General features: G+C 53.8%; 1 long non-coding RNA gene across 3 annotated transcripts; it reads right to left on the bottom strand.

The window, feature by feature from the left end:
* Nucleotides 1-3,074: 3,074 nt before the first annotated feature.
* Nucleotides 3,075-10,343, bottom strand: LOC129392736 (uncharacterized). 3 transcript variants are annotated; one of them, XR_008619161.1, is made up of 4 exons: nt 10,239-10,343; nt 5,604-5,769; nt 3,522-4,401; nt 3,075-3,225 (listed from the first exon to the last, which is right to left on the bottom strand). It is a non-coding gene; the product is annotated as an uncharacterized lncRNA (long non-coding RNA). The 3 variants fall into 3 exon arrangements; XR_008619162.1 differs by lacking the exon at nt 10,239-10,343 and adding an exon at nt 6,803-8,058; XR_008619160.1 differs by lacking the exon at nt 10,239-10,343 and having other exon boundaries at nt 5,604-8,058.
* Nucleotides 10,344-11,249: the final 906 nt, after the last annotated feature.

Here is an 11,249-nt window from a genome sequence, read left to right as displayed (position 1 = left end):
CATTTCTCTGCTCTGGCATCTCGGCCTTGGTTTCACCTGAGGCTGGTCCTTGGATGGCAGATGCAAATACAGGCGTCACATCCAGAAGGAAAATAGAAGCCATCTCTCTCCAGGGCTCCCCCTTAGGAGCAAGGAAACCTTTCCCAGAAAACCCTAGCAGGCTTTCCTCCTGTCTCATTGCCCAGAATTGGGTTACCTGCCCGTTGTTGAAGCAATCACTGACCAGGGACTAGAACTTCCTTAACTGATATGGAATGAGTGTTGGAGAGTGGGTCAAATTGAGCTTTTAAAATAAAGCCCCAATCTTCCCTCCCTCCCTGTATCCATGCCTTTGACAATATGACTTTGCTGCTCCTCTCATTAAGAAATCTATGTCTCTATCCTAGAACCTGGGCTGCTTTAGCCAACAGGAAGTGATGAAGGTGATGAAAGAATGTCCTGCTTCCTAGCCTGGGCCTCAAGATGCCTTCTGGCTTCTACTTGTTCTCTTGGGATTCTGCATCCACCATGAGAACGAGCCCAAGCTGGCCTGCTGGATGATGAGAGGCCACACAGGGCAGAGAAGAACCATCCTAGCTGAGGACACTCAAGACCAGCTAGCCCCAGCTGACCCACCAGCTGACTATGGATGCAAGAGTGTACCAGCCAAGATCAGCTGAGCCCTGCCCAGACCAGAAGAACCACCCAGCCAACCCACAGACTATGAGCAACAGCAAATGCTGATCATTTTAAACCACTCATTCTGTGGGGGTGGGGGGTGGGGTTATGCAGCAATAGATAACTGATACAGGGAACTGACCACCTTATGCAGTTAACTACTCACTGGAGGCTAGTCCTTTTAGAGATGCAGGAAATGTCATTCATTGATTGACTACATCTTCCTGCCCACTCTGAGGCAGGCAACTCAAAGACTGGTAAGGCCTGGCCCCTACCTCAGGAAGTCCCCAGTCTGGATGGGAAATGAATTTGTCAACTGAAGCTTATAGACGTCCCATGGTTCCCCACTGCCTGGGGAGCAGGATTTGACAGGCCATGTGACCTTTTCCTGCAGGCCAGCCTCATTCCTTCCCCCTACCCCCACCCCCGACCTCGCCTGTCCCCAAGCCCCACACCCTCTGCCCCTGGACCTTTGCACACACTGATTTCTCCCTCTGGACTGCTCTGGCCCACCTTCTATGATCTATGAACACTACTCTCCTTTGTGACTCAGCTCAGGTGTCCCATCTCCCAGGAGCCTTCCCAGAACCACTTCCCACCCAAGTCAAGAGTCCCCTTGGGGCTCCCACAGTCCCCTGGGCTCCCTCTAGCTCTGCCTTCATCACTCTGCGTTGTGACTCTTTGTCCTTCAGTCCAGCTGCCTCACTTCACAGAGATGGAAACTGAGGTCCAGAAAGGAGAAATGGCTCCCCCAAGGCGGAGCCAAGCTAAGCCCCACCCAGGGCTGTCTTGGCTGCCCCACCTGCAGTTTTGCTGCTTTCATTTCCTCAAGTCCCATGGGGGGCGGGACATGGCAGTCAGGGGGCTGGGGGGACTACCTGTGCTCCTACCATGTGCCAGGTCCTGTGCTAGGGTGAGATTCCTGGGAAGTTCTCCTGGCAGCCTCCATCCTCCCAACGGCGCTGCAAGGTAGGCATAGCATAAGCAGCATCCCCCTCTCCAGGTGGGGACAGGGGGCTCAGAGGGAAGAGGCTTCCCAAGGTCACACGGCCAGGAAGGGACAGAGCAGGGACTTGAACCCAGACCTCACCACACTCTGCATCTGGCCTCTAGGGCTTTCAGGTTGAGCTGAGGCCACTCATGGTGGGAGGGGGGTATGGAGAGAAGGCTGGGGCGGGCAGGGGGGAGCAGGGGATGTCGGGGAACCACCGAGGCAGGAAGAGGCAGAGCAGAAAGTGAAAGGGGCTCGAGGCCGAGAATAGTTGCGGGTGACAGAAGCAGGGGACTACAGATGCTGCCAGAAAGAGAAACCAGGCTGGGCCCCAGGGAGGGGGTGGCGCCCACTCCCCAGCCCCCACCTGGCTGGCAGGCCTGGGTGGATGCCCCAAAAGGTGGGAAAGGAATTGGGGGTAAAGGGGCTGTCTGGGGGAGGAGAGGATTTCATAGCTGGCTTTACGCAGACCTCCACCTATTTCAATGAGCTTGGAGGTTTTGGGGACCAATAAAACCCATCAAGACAAAACAGCCTGTGAACCGCCAGCCTTTGCTGCAAAGAGAAACCAGCTTATCAATGTCTCCACCATCGGCTACCACTGTCTCCAGCGGCAGTTCAGTGCAGTGGTTAAGCACCTGGGTTCAATCCTAGCTCTGCCACTGGCTGGCTGTGTGACCTTGGGCAAGTCACTTCACCTCTCTGGGCCTCTGCTGACATCGCCTACCTCTTGGGGGTGTCCTGAGGATTAGTTGAGTGGATATGTGTAAAGCACACGGAACAGGTCAGAGAAAGTGCTCAACAAACATCTCAGCTTGTATTCTCCACCATCTACATCTATAGTTAACAACACACACACACACACACACACACACACAGAGTCTCTCCAGAATGTAAATGGTGCAATAGCAGGGATTTGGTTTTGTTCACCACTGTGTCTCCAGTGCCTGGAGCAGTGCCTGGCATACAGCAGGTGCTCAAAAAATGTGTGTGGAAAGAAGGAAGGAGGGAGGTATTTCCAGGGGTGGGGCTTCCATTCTGTTTCGCTGTATTTTATCTTTTATCATGTCGCCATGCACCACTTGGATTGAAAAAAAAATATTTTCAGGGAGATCCAAGAGGGGAGGTGGCTTGCAAGCTGTGATGGCTTTCAGCTCAAGATGGCTCCCTCCCTGCTGGGAGCCCCAGGGACTAGATTCTCCAGGGCCCAGCAGGGGTGGCAGCCGTGGGGCCAGCAGGCAGTGAGAGAGGCAACAGGAAACTCATCAGGACAGGCTGTTCCCAGCCTACCGAGAACCATAGGCGAGAGGACGCGCTGTTCAGGGCTGAGATCTGCATGTCCCCCCCTGCCGCCCCCCACTACCCCCGCCCCAGGGGAAGTGTCACCAGTGTCCAGGGTGGGGATCTCTGCCCTGGCCTGGGGTTCTTGTGGCTCCTCTGATCTCTACGAGGAACTCGGGGCAGCTTGCTTTCCAGGAACCCTTCTTGCAACAATGGGTGATGGCTCACAGCCAAGGTCTGGGAGGCTGTGTGACCCTGGACGAAGCACTCAACTCTCTGGGCCTTTGCTTCCTCACCTGCCGAATGGAGAAAATAGGGCACCACATTCAGGAGCATGGTGAGGACCAAGAGTGAAGTTCAATTGTTTTGCTTTACCATCAGTTAAATTACTTTATCAAAAATTGTAATAAATACACATAAGAGTCATCATTTTAAAGTGTGCAGTTTAGTGGCACTTAGTACATTCCCAAAGCTATACAACCATCACCTCCATTTAGTTCCAGGACATTTTCATCAGCCCCAAATAAAACCCCGTACCCATTAGCATTCATTCAACACACACCCCTGCTCCCAGCCCCTGGCAACCACTAACCGACTTTCCTCCTCTGTGGATTTGCCTGTTCTGGACGTTTCATACGAACAGAATCATACAGTATGTGGCCTTTTGTGTCTGGCTTCTTTCACTTAGCTTGATGATTCCCAGGTTCATCCATGTTGTAGCAGGTGTCCGTACTTCTTTCCTATAATTCCTAGAATCCATCAGTTATTTTTAAAAAATGATTTTCAAAAGTGTTTATTGGGGTAAAACACACAATCATAGTGTGTGCTCATACAAAGTGTCCAACTTGATATGTTTTGACATAGGTGGATGCCTGTGGAACTACCACCTGGCTTAAGATACAGGACATTTCTGGTACCCAGGAAGGTTCCCTCAGACCACCCTGACCCTCCTCCCCGCAGAGGTAGTCACTGGTTCTGGTTTCTGTCACCGTTGATGAATTTTGCCTTCAGATAAGTGGAATTATACGGTGTGTGAGGTTTTACATCGGACTTCTTTCACTCAACACTGTGTCCGTGACCTCCATCCACGCTGTTACATAAGGTGGGAGTTTGTTCTTTTTCTTCACCAAGCAGTATTCCGTCCAATGGCTGCATCACACTGCTTATCCATTGTCCTGCTGGGGGAATACGTGGGTTGTCTCCAGGGACATTCCCTGAGCGACGCTGCTGCTGTGAACATCTGTGCATCTGCCTGTTGGGGAGGGCTCCTGGGGTCTCGGGGTTAACCCCCAGGAGTGGGATTGCTAGGGCCCGGGGGCTGTGCAGGTTGCCAGTTTTCTGGGGGTGGTGGTTAGTGACTTCCATTCCCCGCCCCGTGGGCCTGAGAGTGCCTGGGGGTCTGCATCCCCTGCAGCACTCGGTGTGGTCAGCCTTGCTGATTTTAGTCCTTCGGTTAGGGGTTGTCATCACTCCTTTAGATTAAATAAATACAATGATGAGAGAAAACGACAGGATAAAATTCTGCACGTATACTGAAGCAAATAGACAACTGTTTCCAGAGTTAGATTTGAAACTGAGGCATTGGCAATAACTGCAGTTAACGCCTTCCCTGGTTCCCACACCCCGGGCCTCGGGCCCAGCACTTTCTAAGTAGCAACCCCTGGAATCCTCTCAACCATCCTATGAGGCCCGGGTATTATCCCCATCTCACTGATGTGCAAACTGAAGCACAGGAGGGGTTATGTGGGCCACCGAGGTTACACAGTCAGCAAGAGGCAGCTTAGTCTCAAGTCGAAGAACCCCAGTCCCCAGGCCCCCCAAATCTGCCCTGAGACTAGGGCATGGCACGTGTGGTTTGAGGGTTTCTCAAAGAGCTCCTCTGGAGCTTGATTTCAGAAGGATGGAGTGCCCCACCCTCACCTCACAGCCCCACTCACACCCTCCACATGGCCCCACACACCACACACACTCACACACACACCCTGGCACAAGTACATTCACACCCACCCACACACCACACACATACACATCTGACACCACACACTCCACACACTCACAAAAGACACACACACTATACACTCTTACACAAACGCCACACACCATACATGCTCACACACTCGTACACACACACACGGATACCCTCACACACACCACACACCCTGACACATACGCACCATCACACATGTCACATACCCATACACACCACATATACCCTCATGTGCGCGTGCGCGCGCGCGCACACACACACACACACACACACACACACACACACACACACACAGGCTTTAGAGAGCAGAGCCTTGTCTGGGACATCTGCATACAAAAGGCGGGTGGCAGGTGACAGGACATTGCTGCAAAGCAAAGCTGACCCCCCTTCCCAGACCCTCCTGTCCTCAAATCTGACCTGGGTCCTCTGGGAACAATCCGCTGGGGCACCACAGGCAACTTCCTGACAGCCCCTCAGGCCTGCAGGGCTCACTGACCTCAGGCCAGGCTCTGGGCCAGGAGATTTCCCTGGGTTGCTTCTCTTGACCCTCACGTGAGTCTGTGAGGTGGGATGTTATGCCCCTTTTCAGATCAGGAAGCCACCTGGGCGGCTGTCTCCTGCCCGGGGCGGCATTTAGAGACAGGTGCCAGGCATTGGCGGCTTGCTCTCGGAGCCATTCGTGCTCACCTCTGTGTGGCGAGAACTGACTCGCCCAGGCTGCCTTGGCCGTGGTTTCAGCTGGGTTCCGCCAGCAGGAGACTGGAGGGTGGAGGAGGGGAGAAGCAGGGGAGCCCTCCCTCTGCATCAGGTGGCATCCTTGGCAGCAGTGGGGACTTCTCTGTGGCACCAGCTCCTGTGGGAAAGTCCTTCCCCTGAGCAGTTCCACGGCCATTCCTCCGCCCACGGGTGGCCCGGCTCCTGGGCTCTGGAAAACCATCTCCCCGTCTCCCTCCCCACCTTGCGAGGGCTCAGGGGGCCGTCCTTCTGGTGCTCATCATACCCTGATTTGCCCCATCATTCAGGTAACCATTTTCGTTTGCTAGAAACACCCGGTGTGGTTTCTGTTTTCCTGACATATGTCAGGGCAGGGATTTAAACCCAGAACACCTGACTCCTGAGACAGCAGGTTTCACCATCAGGCAGCACTGCTTCTTAGTGGAGCCTTTCTTGGAAGTGGGTCTCCTGTGTAAGCTGCTCTCACCTCCCAGTGGTCTGAGCTGAGCTGCAATACCACCCACCACCAGTAGGGGAGAAATCACCCAGGGATGGGGTCTCCCACCTACTCCCCAGCAGAGTGCTTAGACAGAATCCCACCTTTAGAGAGCTTTCTTCCCACTAAAGGAAGTAATATCTTCATTTGTTTGTTAATCAAAGGGGTTACTAACTGCTAGAAAGAACCTCTGACCCGTCAAGATTCTCAATGAACAGAATTCCTGGCAATAATAGAGAGCTTACACAGTCTTCCCTGACTAAACCACATTGGCAGAGAGAATAAACACACAATTTCCATGGAGTTATTGCCAAAAATAGCTCCCAAAGGTCCAAGGGCTGGAACTTCTAATCTAACCCAGTGTGTTCTTCAGGTCTAGAAATTCCATATGGTTAAGGCTGCAAGTTTGGTACAGTGACTTGCTTCTCTCCTTCAGCAGACAGCCCTGTGACCACATAAGAGGGTGGCTCTGGAGTCAGAAAGACCCAGGTTAGCATCTCAGCTCTTTGAGTCATCTGCTGTGAGGTTTTAGGCAAGTTGCCAAACCTCTCTGAGCTTCAGTCTCCCGATTTGTAAAATGAGGATGATAATACCTGCGCTGAAGGATTGTTATTAGGAAGATGAAACGAGCTAAGGTGTGTGTTAAGTGCTTGGCACAAATAAAAAATGCCCATACCCTTTATTCCAGTTTTCTATGGTTCATTTCTGCTCCATGAAGTCTAAGGCCTCAGCTGGGGGTGACTCAATGTCTGGAGGCTTCTTCTTCACTCTCACGAGTGGCATCTTTGCTGGCGTGACTCAAAGGCCGGGTATCACTGGGACTGTTGATTCATGTGCCAATATGTGTCCTCTTCATGTATCTTGGGCCTTCTTATAGCTTGGCAGCCTCACATGGTGGTTCAGGGCTCCAAGAGCAAGTGTTCCAGCAAACAAGGTGGGAACTGCATGGCCTTTTATGACCCAGCCTCGGATGTCACATAGCATCGCTTCTGCAATACTCTCTTGGTTAAATGCATCAAAAGCCCACTCTGATTTAGGGGAGGAGCTATGGACCCCATCTCTCGATCCAAGAAATATCAGAAATTTTATGACTACATTTTCAAAGCACCACAACCTTTGACTTAGCCATTCCATCCCTGAGTATTACTTCTCCAGATATACTGGAAATAATTCCTGTACAAAGACAGTCATTGCAGCCCTGACTGTAACAGCAAAAAATCAGGAACAACCGCAACAGAGACCTCAGTACAGGACTGGGTAAATATTGGGAAAAGCTCGTTCGGGAAAAAAGCTCATTCGGGAAAACCCAAATAAATAAATCACGGGGCAATAAATCATGGGGTACCCACGTGCAATACCATGCATTTAAAAAGGTGAGGTCACTCTATGTGTATTGATATGGAACTATTCTGAAGATCACTGCTCAGTGAAAAAAAGGAAGGTGCAGGACAATATGTGTGGTAGGCAGCCTCCAGGTGAACCACAATAATTCTTGCCTCCTACTATTCATGCCCTTGTGTGGTCCTCTCCCACATTAACCAGGGCTGACCTGTGTAAATAACAGGATATGGCAGAAATGTGTGTCTTTCGAGCCTAGGTCATAAAAGAGAATTCAGCTTCCACCTTGTCCCCTTTGGACCACTCGCCCTGGGGGAAGCCAGCTGCCATGTCGTGAGGACACTCAAGTATCCGTGTGGTGGGAACTGAGGCCTCCTGCCAACAGCCTCATGAGTGATCCATCTTGGAAGTGGGTCCTTCAGTCCCCATCGAGCCCTCAGATAATTACAGCCCCGGCCGACAACTTGACTGCAACCTCATGTGAGACTCTGAGCCAGAACTTCCCAGCTGAGTTGCTCCCAAATTCCTGACCCTCAGAAACTGTGAGGTAATAAAGATTTATTGATATTTTAAGCTGCTAAATATGGGAGTAACTTGTTATGCAGCAATAGATAACTAATACAGTATGTACAGTATACTAGGATTGGGGTGAATGCATTAACTATCTCACCAATGAAACTTAAGAAACTTGCATCAGAGAGGGTGGCTGAGGGACAGAGGGGTGGCGATGGGACTTGTCCTTTTGGCATTTTGAACCATCTTTTCAAAAAGATCACCTGAATGGCAAATAAGTAAATAAAAACGTAGGCAGCCCTCAGAGAGTAGCAGCTATGATTATTCATTCCATGGATATTTCTCAAGCTGCCAGAAGGCCCCCTTGAGTATGCGTGGCTGAATCTACAACATGGGTTTGTTTATGAAGAATACAAAGGCCGGGGATTGAGAGTCACATAGGAGTCCCACCAGGTACTAGCTGTGTGCCTTGGGGTAGGTTGCTTAACCTCTTTGAGCCTCAGTGTCCTTATCTTAAAAATGGGGATCATCAGTACAACGACAGGGGCCTAATGTTCAGCCAAAGACCAGGCATGGGGTAAACACTTAATAGATTTGGTTGTTATTGATAATAAGCTTCCAGGATCCTGACCTGGGCCAGGAGACTGGAGACCCCACTGAGTCCCTTGCCCCCAGCTCTGGAGGCAGGCTAGGGTAGGTGGCCTACAGGGGACTGCCGAGCTAGCCTTCCAGGGTAGGAGCTGGGTGAGAGGGTTATGAAGGACAGGAGGGACCAGAGGGAGAGAGAAACCCCACTCCAGGATCACCTGCCCACCCAGACCCCCATCCTCCCTGTGCATGCTCTGGCCTTGCCCCAGGACTCACAGCTGTGAGCGGCAGGGCAGAGGCCCACCAACCACAAGGCATCACTTGGAGGAGTGGGAGGGTCTAGGGGTGCAGGGAGGGGTTGAGGGGTCCTGAGGTCAGGGTGCCCTGGGCTTCAGTCCATCCAGAGCTGGGCTCTCTCCCTGTCCTGTGCTGGGAAGGGCGTTTGGATGACTGGTACCCACATGCCACATGACTCTACAGGGTGCCGGCGCAGGGGGCGGGGAGGGGCCCTGGGGAATTCCTACATGGGAAACCGGAGCATCAGCTTGGTCTAGCAGAAAGGTGTCAGGAAGCTGGCTGAGGCTCTGTGTCACCGTGTGAGCCTGGTGAGTCCTGAGGCCCAGCCACCCCACCTGCTGATGGGTACGTCCTCTGGGCCCAGTGGCGTCTGTGGGCTGCCTGGGATCAAGGCAGAGATGGGAGGAGGGGTCCCCATATCCAACCTGGTCTGAGGATGACAGGGAGGATGAGTCCCTTTGGGGCAAGCGCCTGGGAGGCACTGCTTGCCCTGGCCCCGGGGAGGGGGAGGGTGGGGGCCCGACTGGGTTGCTTTGTTCATGACTCATGCTTTCTGGGACCAGCCCTGTCCCCTGGGAGGCACTTTCCAGGAAGGCTCCCTTTGGCCCCCTCTGCCCTGTGCAGATGTCCAGGGCTCATCTGTGCCCACCCATCCAGGCCAGGAAAAGGCTCGTCAGCCCTCCGCTGGGAGGGGAGCCTCACTGGGTTGGGGCCTTTTTTTTTCTGGATGGTGAACTGCCCAGTGCACTTCTGGCAACGTGACCAATATAGCAACTTGTCCACAAGGAAACCTGCACCCCTGCCCTGCCTCCAGCCGGGGCTCCCAGTCCAGTGTGCCCTGTCTCGGGACGGCCGCCCTCGTAGCCTGGACTCGACGTCTCCCCTCCTCTCAGCCCCCAGATCTGATCAGCGACTGTCCTCAGTGTGGGTTCCCTGGAAGGAGACCCGAGGTGAGGGTCCAGCTGTGTTCTCAGGAAAGACATGGGTGGGGGGAAGCTCGGCAAGGGGGCGGACCCCGCGGGGGCCTCACGCTGGAGCAGTGAGGGCCACCCCGCGGGGGACCTGCTCAGGCCAGCGAAGTGGAGACTTTTTACCTCCACGTCCCGTGACTGGCAGGGGCAAACCCCTTGCGGGAGTGGATGCCCAGGCTGTTCGGCTCTCTTGGGTGCAGGCAAAGCTGGTGCTGGCAGTGAATGGTGGTCTGACAGAAAAGCAGGTGCTGACTGCTGCAGAGGAAGTTCCTTGAGAGGAGGCAGGAGGCGGTGAAGGGCTGGGGGACGTGGACGGAGCACCCACAGCGCCTGCGGCCGCTGCTAAATACTCCTGATTTTACTCCTGTTTCTGGAAAATGTTTGCTTCTCTCCATCCCCAGTTACCTTCATGTCTCATGGGGATGCCCAGGGGCCTCCTGACGGGAGTCGCGGCTTCTCTCCGGCCCCGCTGTCCACACAGAGCTGGTGGATAACTCCCTCCTCTCAGGCGGCCCCCAGCCCTTGGAGGTTGCAAACTCAGCTGCCTCTAGGTGCAGGGAAGTGACATAAATGAATGAACCAAGAGTGGCCTGTACGAGCTCACCGCCCTCCCCAGATACCCTGTTTGATGGAGACCAAGGATGAGAAATGCACCTCATGTCTAAGAAGACAATAAAACAAGTGCCATGATAGATCAGGGGGTGGAGCCATGGGGAGCAGAGGGCCCAGGCTGCCCAAGGGGGGAGACCCTGCTTGACTTCAACTAACCGGTCCCACAGGGCAGAGGGACCAGCATGTGTGAAGGAGGCAGGGGGGTCACAAGGATTGAGAGATGCAGACAGGGAAGGCAGGTGGGGTAGGAGCATGGAGAGGGGTGGGCGGGGAGCCCCATGCAGGGGTCCTCCGCCTGGCCTTGCAGGCCCAGGCCTGGACCTCGTCCTGACAGCAGGCAAAGCAGGATGGCAAGTGGAACAGTGGAAGAGTGGGATCCAGGAGACCAGGCTGTTGCCACGAGCAGTCCAGGTGAGAGAGGGGGTGTCTGGACCAGGGTGGTGGCCACAGGGATGTACACACATGGCCAGGAGCCCTTGCTGAAGGGCTGGGTGTGGGATGGGGAATAGCTACCGCTAAATCTCGGGTAGGAGGCTTAGAGTCAAGACCGCCCATCCCAGAATGTCCCTTCCCATTGCTTCCAGGAACCCCCAGGGTGCTCAGGCAAGGAGGACTCCTGGTGGGTCGGAGAGGCGTTCCAGAGTCCCAAAGCTCCCTGGGGTGGGTGGGAGGGAGTCAGGTTTGGTCCAGTCTGAGGTCAGGCATGTCCCACACAGGTTCTGCAGTGCAGCAGGCGGGGAAGAGGAAGAGGTAAAAGGTCCAGAAAGCCCTTCAATATCCAAGAAGGGATGGAGTCCCGAACAG

Source organism: Physeter macrocephalus, chromosome 14 (genome assembly GCF_002837175.3).
Source record: "Physeter macrocephalus isolate SW-GA chromosome 14, ASM283717v5, whole genome shotgun sequence".
Classification (NCBI taxonomy): Eukaryota; Metazoa; Chordata; class Mammalia; order Artiodactyla; family Physeteridae; genus Physeter; species Physeter macrocephalus.
Note: the sequence above shows the minus strand (reverse complement) of the source record. Positions and strands in the feature narration are given on the sequence as shown.